Genomic DNA, 13,226 nt, shown 5'->3' with positions numbered 1-13,226 from the left:
AGGAGGAAAGCAGGAGAAGTGTCTTCCTCGAGAGAGAAATCCAGGCAGAGTGGCTGAAGGGGGAGTGGGCAGGGAAAAGGAGCAGACCCAGCACCCGGCCAGTGGCATGCAGGTACTCTTGAGTGGTGGCTGGTGGGCCAATGGCTGAGGGAGAGCATTTTACAGCCAATGGGAGCGCATGGAATGTTGCCACTTTAAAACAGCATTATTATATATAGAGATTAGGTAACCTCTAATAAAAGCTTTACTTGCATTCCAAACCATTCTTAAGTCAGTGCCCTTATTTACGTTAATTTTTAAGAATTCTTTTAATTTCTTTTTGCAATCTTCAACAATTGCTTCATTTTGTAAAAATGCTTCATTTAATCTTCATCTAAAAGTTCTGGATTTTCTTTTATAAACCATAGTCACAAGGTTATGGTCTGAGAAGGTGTTTGGTAGGATCTCTACTTTGGATATCTTGGTAGCTAAGTCTCTTGATGTCAAAATCATGTCTATTCTTGAAAAAGGTCTATGTCTTTCTGAAAAATATGTATATTCTCTTGAACTACCATTTTTCTTTCTCCATAAATCAACCAACCCCAAATTGTCCATTAAATAAAAGAAAAATTTTGGTAATTTACATTGAAGCCTTTAAATATTTTTTTTCTCAGAGGCCCTGTCCATTTGTGTGGAAATCACTCCATTCCAATCCCCCATCAAACACCAACTTTCATAAGGTAAATCTATTAAACTCTCCATAAGTCTTTTGTAAAACACTGGTTTATTTTCATTTGGGGCATAGAGTCCCCCCCCCCATGTAAATTGACTTCTACACCCATAGATCTGCCCTGATCATCACTTGGCACTCATTCTGGTTTTAGATGAGATTTAATATACAAAACAACTCCTTTTTTCTTTTTAATATCTGCTGGGATAAATTCTTCACTGAATATTTTATAAGCCAGATATTATACATCTTTTTTTCTGATGAGTCTTTTGTAAACAGATAACATATTGTTTTATTTTTTTCAAATAATTATTTTTTCCCTCTTTTGAGGGGCATTTGCTCCATAGATATTCCATGTCGGTATGTGATAAGGTGTCTCTAGGTCATGCGCCATACTGTTTTAGTTGATTTTAATTGATTTTAGTTATTGTTTTCCCCCCAATAATTTTATTGATTATTTAGTCTGTTACATTGAGAGTTTATATTTATTTACTTTTTCTCCCCTCCCTATTTTTCTTCCCATGTTGTTCCCTCGTTGGTTGACTCCATAATGTCTGACTGTATAAAATCAAACAAATAGTTGTGCCAGATTTCTATTGTCCATTTACTTTTGTCTTTCCAACCCAGAGCGATAACTGCCTTTCCCGCCAGTATCATAGCCTTGACTAGATTTTGAGTTTTCTTATCCAATACCGGGCTTCCTTTTGTGCTTAACAACATTAGGTTAAAGTCTATAAGTAGTGTTACCTTGCATACTTCCCTAATGATTTCAGTAATTTCCCTCCAAAAGGTCTTTACTTCTGCACATTCCCACCACATGTGTGCATACCAGCCTTTAGACTGTTTACAATGCCAGCACAAAGAACTCAGACCTGGGATCATATTAGCTAGCTGTACTGGTGTCTTATACCATTTTGTGAGGAATTTGTATTCTAGTTCTTTAAATTTTGTTGATTTTAGTTATTGTTTAAATACTTTTAATCTTTTTTAACTCTTCCCCCTCCTTTTGATAAGGAGGGGGGAGGAAAACCCCTTTTCTCTTATTAATGAGAAGCAAAAGCTTTCTCCACAGTTTTATCTAAGGCACTTCCAGCAGCTATAATCACAGCGTGGAGGTGCCTCAACCAATTAAAGCTGATGCGGCAGCTATCTATTTGCTATGTGCTGTCGGGGTTCTGACTTTCAGATAGCGTATTGTTTTTGTTTTTCATAATCCATGGTCAGGTCAATTAAAAAAAATAAATTAAATTAAGTTAGTACCCGTGGCACCTAGCTCAGTGTCTTCATTTCCCAGATCCTGTTGCTGTTCTTGTGTGGGTTGTTTTGGGCTTTCCTTTTGCATCTCCTCCAGATCTCTTTTAAATCTTTCTAAAAAATCTCTTGCCTGTTGAGCTGAGTTCAGTCTAAACCTCTATTTCATAAAATATCCCGTTGAAAAGCAATCTTTTCCTGTTTTTATTTTTTAGGCAGGAAGGCATAATCTTTTCTCTTATGTAAAATTCTAATAGGGATTTCTTTCAGAACAATTATTTCTGTATTATCAATTTTTAAATCTTGTAGTAAAGTGTTGTTGGAGAACTGGATCCCTTATCTTCTTTGTCATGAAATGAACCAAAATATCCATTAGGACATTTCTTGTTCTGGCAAACATAGAGTTTATTCTATAAATATCATCAGTTTCTTTCTCAATATCTTTCACTTCACAATCCCCCCAAAATGGCCAAAACTGTAATAATTCTTTCTCTAATATCTTCATCAGAAACATCTAAAATAGCTCTAAATCTATGGAAGAATTCTTTTTCTTTCAGTTCTATTAATGCCAAATTATCTCTCTGTCAAGCTCTCTATCTATAACTTCTGTTTTATTCTCTAAAATGTCTACCTTGTCATTAATTTGCTTTACTTCTCCAGATTATGGAGCGTTCCGATTTTTTTACTTCCTCTGTCATTTCCTCTTTTACCTTTACACACCTTTTATCAATCCTTTTTTCATAAGCCTCCATCTTATTTCCAAGGTGTTCCATCTTACTTCCCATTTGTTCAAATAATTTTTGAAGCAAATCCAGTGTAACTTCTTTCTACAAGTAGGTCTATTGAACCCCTCCTGCCATCTTTTGTTTTTTTCTGGTATTTGCCATTGTAGGATAAAATCCAAAAGTAAGTTTTAAAGACCTACTTCAAACCCTTTCAGTTTTCCACAGCTTTGAGTCACATCACCATAGCAACGGAAGTCACAGACTCACCTTTATTGTGCAAAGTTCTCCAATTAAATACAGTCTTTTAGAGAAAACAGAAAGTAATCCCATGGAAGGCATGTCTCTTTAGCTAGTAATTTTACTGCATAAGCACTTTCATAAAAAAGAAAATTAAAAACAAGAAATTGAATAAATAATTTTCCATTTCAAAACTTTCTTATATTTCGTCTTTGTTAAGCTTTTTGCCAAAAGTTTTAAGTCCATAATTCCTCCAAATAACTTTTTATTTTTATAATCCTGAAAGAAGGCTTAACTCACCATAAGGAGTCTTGCCTTTGTCTTAGAGGAAATCTTTCTTTATCTATGAAGTAATTATTTCCATTAAGAAATGAGGGTGGCCAGGTTTAGTGCCCATATAAAGCTACATCACAGCTGTGAGCATGGATGAAATCCAAGGACTCTGGGTTGCTCAACTCAAGAGTCGGCGGTTCACTCACAAGGAGCAGCCAGGAAGATTTCACTGGCTGGAATTGCCTTCCCTGCTGGTGTTCCTGACTGTGATGTTTCTCCACTGCTTTGGAGATGTCAGCTTGCCATAAACCCTCACCAGAAGCCTCAGGACTACAGTCCCCTTAAACGGGGTTTGCAGAAAGCCCCCAAAACAGCTGAGTGTTTCACAGGAAACAGAAAGCAGGGGTTTAAAGGGACTCAGTCCTTTTAAACCTTTGATTTCTGCTGTATCCATGAACCACCATGAATTGGCATGAACTGCTTTAAAAGTTCATGAAAGTTCATGACTGCAGACATGTCATGAGTTGCCATTTGCAAACCACAAACACAGCAAAATTCATGATGATTCTTACTTAAAAATGCCCATCCCTACTTAAAAATGCATTCAGACACACATCTGCAGCTAGGAAGAACAATCCCAGTGGGAGAGTTCTGAAAAGTGGAGAAAATTGAATCACTTTCACCTGGTGTACAAACCATACAAATGTTCAGTGTGACACCTTTATCAAAAAGGTACTCTGACTGGTCACTATCAGCATCACTTTTGAAGCTAGAAACAGTCACAGAATATCTTGGGCCCCGGTCACACGGGCCGGATATTGCGGGGGGGAGGCGTGGCTGTTTGCCCCGGAGCAAACTAGCACGTGGCCGCCGGATCAAATGTCCCGCTGACGTCCCGTGGTTCGGGGGGAGGTGCTGATCATACATCAATCCTGCAGCACGGCAAAGAAGTGGCGCGGGGGGGGGTTATGTTTTTATTTAACCAAAGTGTGCGCCTGCACCGTTGGGTGCTTGTGCGCATCCCATGGAGACTTGGAAAAAAAACCTTTTCGCGACAGGACATGGGCGGGAGCGGATGCCATGAGCTACCACCGGAAACATGATCAGAGGCCCGCCCTTGCCCCTAGGTTTCTGGAAACTAGTACCTCGGAGGTACTAGTTTGCAGGGCTCTTTTTGTAGCAGGAACTCCTTTGCATAGTAGGCAACACACCCCTAAAGTAGCCAATCCTCCAAGAGCTTACATAGGTCTTCTTACAGGGGCTACTGTAAGCTCTTGGAGGATTGGCTACATTAGGGGTTTGTCACCTAATATGCAAAGGAGTTCCTGCTACAAAAAGAGCCTTGTATGGCTCTTCTCCGGCGGGAAGCCTCGGGTTCGCCGTGGGAGCTCTATGCTTCCCAGATGATGCGGTTTGATTGTGCCTGGAAAATCCGCCTATCTTCCATCTCTGTAGCGTGGCTAATGCTCCATGTGACCGCAGCCTTGGATGAATATTTAAGGAATCAGCAGTTGAACATGGAAGCAGTTGGATTTTTTGATACCCTGTTCAGAGCTTACTGTGTTAAAACCAGCACTTTGAATACCACCGAGAAACAAAGGAGGAGCCAGGAAAATCATTTCAGCATAAGGGAAAGATATGCATTAGGCCAGATACAACTATGATTAAAGTAAGGGAATTTGACAGTGCAATTTTGCATTCTGCCTTCATTTTCTTGTTTACGATGTCTTTTCTCCTGCAAACTCAGTGATATGTAGAAATCCTGCTGGTCCCAGCATGCCAAGTCTACAGTCACTTCAGCTGTTCTTTTCAGAGATGGAGAAAGGGATGGGCAGCTTTTCCATCTTTTGACTTTAAAGGTAACAAAATGCCGATCTCCTTCCAAAGCAGTGGCATCTGCCACCTACATTGACAGGATGTTGTGCTTTTCTACCCATGCATAGTAAAGTATCCCATTTGCTTAATATTTTTTTTTTAAAAGATAATGTTGTCCTCAGGAAAGATGCCAGACCGACATACTGGGAGATGGTGGATTTGTGTTTATACACATGACAAATGACAGCCACACAAGCTTCCCTGCAGTCTCGCCAATGTGTCTTGATGCTGTTTGGGAAGATTGTGGGGGTAGGTCTGACATGATGCCCAATCAATCAATGGCCTCTTTAATCAGCATAGAAGAAACAACAGTTGTAAATGGGTGCATGTAATTCTGTGTGGGATTCTTTAGTGTTGATAAAAACACTGGTCTCAGCCGAACATTGATATATGCTGATACCTGTGACACCACCATTATTTCTCTCTTTTTTTTTATTTAGCACAGGAAACAACAATTTTATCCAGCATTGATTCTAGGGAACACTTTTCATTGGCCTTAATTTTCCAGGCATTTGTTATGGCCTTTTCATGGTGGCAGATAGATGTACAGCTTGTTTATTTGAACCACCTAGGGAGCATGTAAAGTGTTTGAGTCATCATGGCAAGTGTCACACTTTTTCTACACAAAAAGTACTCTCCTCTACGAACACTAGAAGAAGAAGAGAAGATTAGATTTATACCTTGCCCTTCACTACCCGAAGGAGTCTCAGAGCAGTTTACAATCCCCTTTCCCTTCCCCTCCCCACAACAGACAGCCTGTGAGGTAGGTGGGGCTCAGAGAGCTCTCAAGAACTGCCCTTGAGAGAACAGCTCTGAAAGAACTTATGACTGACCCAAGGTCACACCAGCAGCTGCATGTGGAGGAGTGGGGAATCAAACCCGGTTCTCCCAGATTAGAGTCCACGGACTTAACCACTACACCAAACTGGCTTTCAAAATCACTATCACGTGTATGTAGGCTTGCTCAGTTGACACCCCCACCCATCGCTGCCAACTGTCCTCTGCCTGCTTTCACAGTTGAGTGGGGGAAATGAGATTGTGAATACAGCATTATCACTTCCAGCAACCACATCCATGCTGCTGAAGGAAGTTCCCTAGTCTCTATGGGCTTGACTGTAGTGATTGGGGAATTCTTCTTCCCTATGTCCTACCCTCAAAACTCCTGGGATTGGCAGTCCTATGGGTGTAAAAAACATGCAATTGTCCTATGTCTATATGTCTAGTACATTTTCCCTGCCTGTACTCTAAGGTGGCATACATTGTTCTCCCTTTACCATTTCAGTTTTGGGACAACTTTAGAGGGTGGATTAGGTGGACAGAATGATCATTATAAGAAGTCACTTAATGAGCTTCATGGCAAAGTGGGGGTTTGAAAAAGGCTCTCAGATCATAGACTGACATTTTAACCACTACACAAGCTATCTCTATAGGCTTTGTTGTGAGAACAGCAGAATATGTAAAGTGGCTTCTGTGGTTTCTATAAACATGTACTATTTTCATATGCCAGGATCCAAAAAACCATGCAGCCAGTAGCATGTATCTAAATGTTTGGCATTTCTCAGATTGTATTATCTATGTTACATGATCACTTTTTTTAAAAAAAATGGTAATAAAGAATAGGGATGATCTGTTGATTGCACTGAGCATATCCAATCCAGACTTTCTTATTATTGGTCATCATATAATTTTCTGGTATTGAGTTATATAGATGCCACAGTGAATTTCAATAATCAATGATTTCAGGTCAGTTGCATGTGAATAGTTGGATACTTTCAATTGCAAGAATTTGGGGCCCATGCAAAGGACTCAGGGCATTATCCAACCAACATGAAGCATATTTAATTCTCATTGAGTTCAATAGAGGAGAATGGAATTCACTGTTAACGTTCCAACTGAAAAGATGGAACTTAAATCTCCATGTCTTATTATAATATCAAGAAGGAACATTTGCTTAATTTTGTTGGGCATGCTCCAGAAAAAACAAAGCTCATGGAAAGAGTTGGCAGAGCAAATCTTTCCCAGATTTTCCCTTTCACAAGCAGCCCGCTGTTTGCTCCAGAACTCTTATCTGAAGGTCAAGAAAGCCGGGCAAAAAAAACAAAAACCAAAAAACACCACAGTATGGAGGGTCTGCAGCACTGATAAGGAATCTAGTAAAATTGCCTCCTCTGCTAGTGCAGGCATAGATTTTTGGAGGCAGGTGAAGAAAGTTTTACTTCAACTCATTTCATAAGGTTTTCCAATGGAAGTCCAATGCTTCTTTGGGAGAGATTTAAGCATGCGCTTAGTGCTTCCTTTGAAAGGTTATTATGATTAAATCATGTTCATAAACAGAAGTGAGGTGCTACCAATAAACCAGTAGAAAATCAAGTGCCAATCACTACGTTCTAAGAAAATATGAAGAGCCCCATTGGACAGATGTTCTGTGTAGTCCAGAATTGTGCTTCCTGCAAGTGGCTAACCAGGTACCTCAGAAGGCCATAAGCTGGGGCACAAAGGCTGAAGCTTTCCTCTGATATTCCACCCTAACACCTGGTATCCAGAGTTTTGCTGCTTCTGAAAATGGAGGTTCCATTTAGTTATCATACCTAATATTCATTGATAGACCTATCCTTTATTATAATTTCGAACAGGTAGCTGTGTTAGTCTGAAGCAGCAAAATAAAACAAGAGTCCACTGGCATCTTTAAGATGAACAACATTTATTATGGGATAAACATGTCACCTCTGTCTTCATCTGACTTCATCTGATGCAGAAGGGTGCATACATTTCACTGACAATTTTATATTCACAAAAGAGTTTCTATTGTGAATATAAAAGTATTTTGCTAAGGGGTGTACACTTCAGTGCATCTGAAGAAGTCCGCTCTGAACTGCAAACACTTATACTGGAATAAGTTTTAAATCTATTTGGCATGCCTATTCTCTTAGAATGTCATTTCAGAGCTTAAATATTGCCCAAGGCTAGTCCAAAATAAAACAAGAGCATAGCATAGCATCAGTTGCTTCCATGTACTTTCTTAACAGTAAAGACCTACACGCTCAGTTCAGGATAGGACATTTATCCAAAAGCTGCCACCTACTATGACTTCAGATATATAGTCAATCTTTTAATATTTCTAGAAACTTCTTTTATGACACAGTAAGGTTTGTTAAGGCATCAGCTGGAACTGGTGTCTCTGGCAGAGAAAATCAACAGTATCTGCAGTTTGCTGAATGCTTTCCAATCACAAATCTGAAATTGTCACAGAGATGGTTGACATGTTGGGAATTTTCCAAGTAAATACACAGTATGAGCAAGCAAGGAGCTCATAACAAACAGTATCAGAGGCAACTTCCAGGATGACAGCAGCTTCTGGTGGAATTGGTGCCAACCGAAAATAGAACTGCTTGATGGATTTCATTCCAGCAGCTTAAGTAAAGAGACTTGCCTGTGCTGAAACTTGCAAAAACTGCATTTGATAGTCATGATGTTATCAGCTGATGATGGTGGAAATCAGATACTGGAGAGAAACCCATTCCAGTGCAAACACACCCTAAAATAAGAAAGTTTGGCTTGTGGAGGAGTAAATACATATTCAAAATTCTGCATACCAGACTGCATTATCACACAAAACATAACCCAAAGAGATTCTATCTAGATTCACACATGAATGTATGTCATCTAATGTCATCAGTCAGTGACTCACAGTGGAATGCATGAAATACTCCTTTGAAAACAATTGCTTATGAAAAACATAGAAGCATGAAAGAACCCAGTAGGAACAAACCTGAAGGCTTTGTACATAGGTCCAAAGGTCAGGTCATACATGTTGGTCATCACTTGACACGTGGTCTTTGAATGATAAATCTGTAGATATGAAACACAAAACATTTTCTAGGCTGAACTGCCAGAGATTGCATCCCCCCCCCCCCGCCAAGGACTTAGGCTTTTAATGTGCTACCATTTCAGAATGCATATGCTACATGACAAGCTCCATCTGTTTTAACCAAGGGCCAGTTCCAAAGCAACTGTTCATAGTTTTATCTCCACAAAAAGCAGCAGCATGTGATGACATCACAACCTATTTTCAAACTGCTATATATATTTGTATAAGCAAGTCATAGACACCACTCCATCTGCTGGCTTGATCCTCAGCAGGGAGGGCAGGATATAAGTCGAATAAACAAACAAATCAATAAGAATGGGTCCATTTTTTTGGTCTTCTGCCCATTTTGAAGACCAGATCCTGTTATCCTCCCCCCCACTGGGGCTGCCAGAAACCATCAAAAATGTAGATCCCATGGGTCCTGGCAACCCAGGATACTAGGGTGGCTCCTCTGAGCAGTCTTCCACCAGCCTAAGGAGCTTTCCTCCAATGGAAGAATCACTAAAGCTGGAAAAAATCTTAGGCTGGAGGAAGGCTTCAAACTTTGCTCAACAGAACAGTAGGATAGGGGTAAGATCCATCCCTCTCCTATTTGCAATGTGGCAGCATCTAAGTCCTAACTGAGGCCTTCTCTGCAAGTTCTTCCCACCGTTGCCACCAGATCAGTTTGGATGGGAAACTAAAGAGGGCAGCTGAAGAGAAGACCAATTCTGAAGCCAGATATGGACCTGAGTGAAATTGAGTTTAGGAAGTTATAAACATAGATTTCAAAATTTAATTCCCAAGTTTTGCACCACCACCAGTACAAACTTTGTACTCCAGAGCTTTCATTCATCAGATAGAAGAAGAATAAGAAGAGAAGAAGATAGCCCTCAGGTATCATTGATTGTTTGATAGGATAGGAAAGAGGTTGAAATAATATTCTCTCCTGTTACCTTTTCTTGGATTGTCTGTTTCTGTCCTGTGGATTACTAAAAATAATGTTTTTTCCTCCTCCTTTGGAGATCAACAGTGATGTTCAATAAATAAAGCCATATTTTGTCTCATGCTGTTATGTAAGCTTAGTATATTTACATGCACAGGACAGATTTCTATCATATGAAACATATGTCATAGAAAGATAAAGTTGGAAGGACAGTGCACTATGCACTGAAGGACTACCGCTGTAATCCCTTAAATTAGTTTATGTAATAAAATGTTTAGTATTTTATTTTATTACTATTAAATTCAGTTTCTAGTCTGCCTTTCCCTGTAAAACAGGGCTCAGGGCGGTGTACAACAATAAAACAACATTTATACATTAGATTGATAGCTAAAACAATAAAGTACAGTAATTAATCTAATTAAATGGTGCTAAAATAGCCAATTGTGCCATTGCCGGGGGTGGGGCACACAAGAAATAGGAGTATCAGACAGATTGAAACTGTTGCTGTTCTCAAATGCCTGTAGCAACTTGAGCTGCAGTATTAGGAAAGTCAAGTAACAAATAAATATTCACTGCAAGAAACTTTTGTAAAGTAATGTGTTCTATTTATAATTAACATTCTATAAACTGCATTGTGTGTTCTTATAACATCCTAATCAGGTATATATATTCAGTACATTCAATATAACAATAACATACAGTTCATACAATATAACAACTACCAGTCAATTTTGCATCAGTATTTTAAAAGTCAAACCCCAACACCTGCTTCTACTTGCATGAAGTCTTCCAGAAGAGGGAAAGCTTTCATTTATAGTTGTGTTGATGCATATTGCCGGTCCTACAAAAGACTATTTAAAAGACACAATTCATAAGTCTAAAAGTTATACAACATTTCTAAAATAGCTTGGCTTCATAAGTTTTCTTACCAAATTGTGCAGCTAAAATTCATGGATGGAGCACTCCTGTCATTCTCAAGGCTGCATAGTGATGACCTTGTTCTCTGGTCATTAAATCTTACAACACCTGTTAGCAGTTATTGCAAGTGTTCTCTAATTAAAGAGACACTAGCAAAAATCCACATTCCACTTCTTAAAGTATACATAATGTATTTCAGTCCAAAACAGGTCTAGAGTTTACTTTGATATTTAAAGGGGACATTCTCCCCTTTTTGGGGGGGGAGTCTAAGTAAAATGGTAATCCAGTTCATAAATGGCATGAGGTCCATTGTTTGGTTCATTCCCTCTGGGGTCAGTGTATGAAGCTTATGAATCCAAAAGTTTTCTTTGCGGAGAAGAATCTTCTTAATGTCTTGTCGGTTGAGGCTTTGGTTCTCATATTTGTAGATCATGAAGAATTTTAAGTCCTCAAAACGATGTTGTACTGACATGCAATGCTCTACCATAGGTGCGTCCAAAATTTTATTTTTCAGTCTTGATTTATGTTCCATAACACGTGTTTTTAATGAATGTGTGGAACTGCCGACATAATATTTTGGGCACCCACAAAAGGCTACATATACAAAGACAGATGCAGATTCCACCTTAGTTTGGTCTAAGTGTTCCTTTAGGAAGCAAATTGTTTCACATCAGAAGCATTCTATTGGTACTATTTAGATATCACACTAGATCCAATCTATTTAGTGTTAGTTTATCTGTAGAAGTTCTAAAAATAAGAAAAGCTGCAGCTCAGGTGTTGACTTGTCCTTTCACTGCACTGCTGTGCCATAACACTGCATTAGTATGAGATCTGTGCTTTCTGTAATCCACCATTTGTATTCAAACCTGAGCCTCTACTGAACTTTCTTGCAGTTGCATTGACCTTGGTCTTGCTATTTTTGAATTATATTAGGGACCTCTGTGTAGAGAATGTATTTTGTACAGTGCTGTGCAAATGACAGAAGCTTAGCAAATAAGGAAAGGCACTATAAGTGCATATTAAGGGCAAACCCTATTGTTATTGGTTTCCACAGGGCTATCACAATGTTTCATCCATATGCAGCTTAACTCTTAGGGGTAGTCACAAAATTGAATAGCCAAAACACTAGGTAGGTTTTATGTTTTTGTATAAAATATTTACACTGTGGTTGTCAGATCATGACTGTCCAATTTGTCAGACTTCAAACTATATAACACTCAGACTAATGTCTGCAAAAAATGTTCTTTGAGATTATCTTTTAATGTTCTCAACCGATTGTGTGCATCCTAGTTCTTGAAATTCTTTCATGTCCCAAAATTCAAATATGTAAAAACTGGAAATGGACTTGTGAAGAAATGCATTTGAAATACAAGCTTGCAATTTCATTAATAAGAGATTCTTTGTCCATATAATGAGAAGTAAGCCGCCCTGAGCCCTACGGGGGAGGGCGGGGTATAAATTTAACAAATAAAATAAATAAATAAATAAACAATAACAAAAACTAAGTTAGAAATGCACTTCTGCATTCAGTTGTTGTACATTTGTGTGTGCGAATGGGGAATTCTCCATACTCCACTATTGAGAGATGTGGGAGGTAACATACATACATGACCTTTTTTCATATTTTGAAATCCTCTCTTATTGTTCTGTTCATTCTTAAAATTGACAAGAGCAATTTTGTCTAAGCACTTATGTAGCCTTAATTGGGAATGTTACTGTTGTGGAAGCAGGGGTCTCTCATGACCCCTTCCGACCAGCTCAGTGAATCACACTCAAGAGTCCTCAGAAGAAGCACCTGAGGGCCCAAAGCCACTGCCTGAGGAGGACCCGCAGGACTAGGGAAGGCCTAACATGGAAGTGGCACTGGCTGTCAATGTGCCAGTGGGCACCAGAGGCCACCCAGTCAGAGCCTGCAAGCAAGTGTTCAACATCAGCCCCCAAGATTGTTAGCTATCAGACTGCTCCTTTCACTTTGGGGCAGTTTATAGACAGAAAACCCATAAACATGGGAGTTTATATCAGCTCAAATAGCATAAGCTGCCCTAAAAGGACACAAAATGGATGCCAGTCAAGACGAGTCTGGACACACAGTTTAGAAGTGTGGGAAATAATGGCTGACCAGCTGATGACCTCCCCCCCTCCCTAAAGAGATGCATAATTCAGAACAATGGTTCTCCCAAGACAGATCTTCTCACCTTGGGTTAACCTCATCCACTCCCAGTCTCCCTTTCCCTGGCCCATTTATCCTAATCAAGCAACACTTTATATTATTCACAAAACCTAGTAGTTTCCCCATCTGATACTCAGAGGGTCATCAAGCACCATTAGCACCTATAGTTCAACTCAGGTGAACCCATCAAAGTTTTCCCAAATTATCATTCATTTCCCCCAAAAAATCAAGTCATTATTTTTGGAGCAAACATGTCAGACTGCCCCAGTGAGCAT

Source organism: Gekko japonicus, unplaced genomic scaffold (genome assembly GCF_001447785.1).
Source record: "Gekko japonicus isolate JY-2015 unplaced genomic scaffold, Gekko_japonicus_V1.1 scaffold1495, whole genome shotgun sequence".
Taxonomy (NCBI): Eukaryota; Metazoa; Chordata; class Lepidosauria; order Squamata; family Gekkonidae; genus Gekko; species Gekko japonicus.
The sequence above is the reverse complement of the archived record's forward strand: the minus strand, read 5'-3'. Positions refer to the sequence as shown.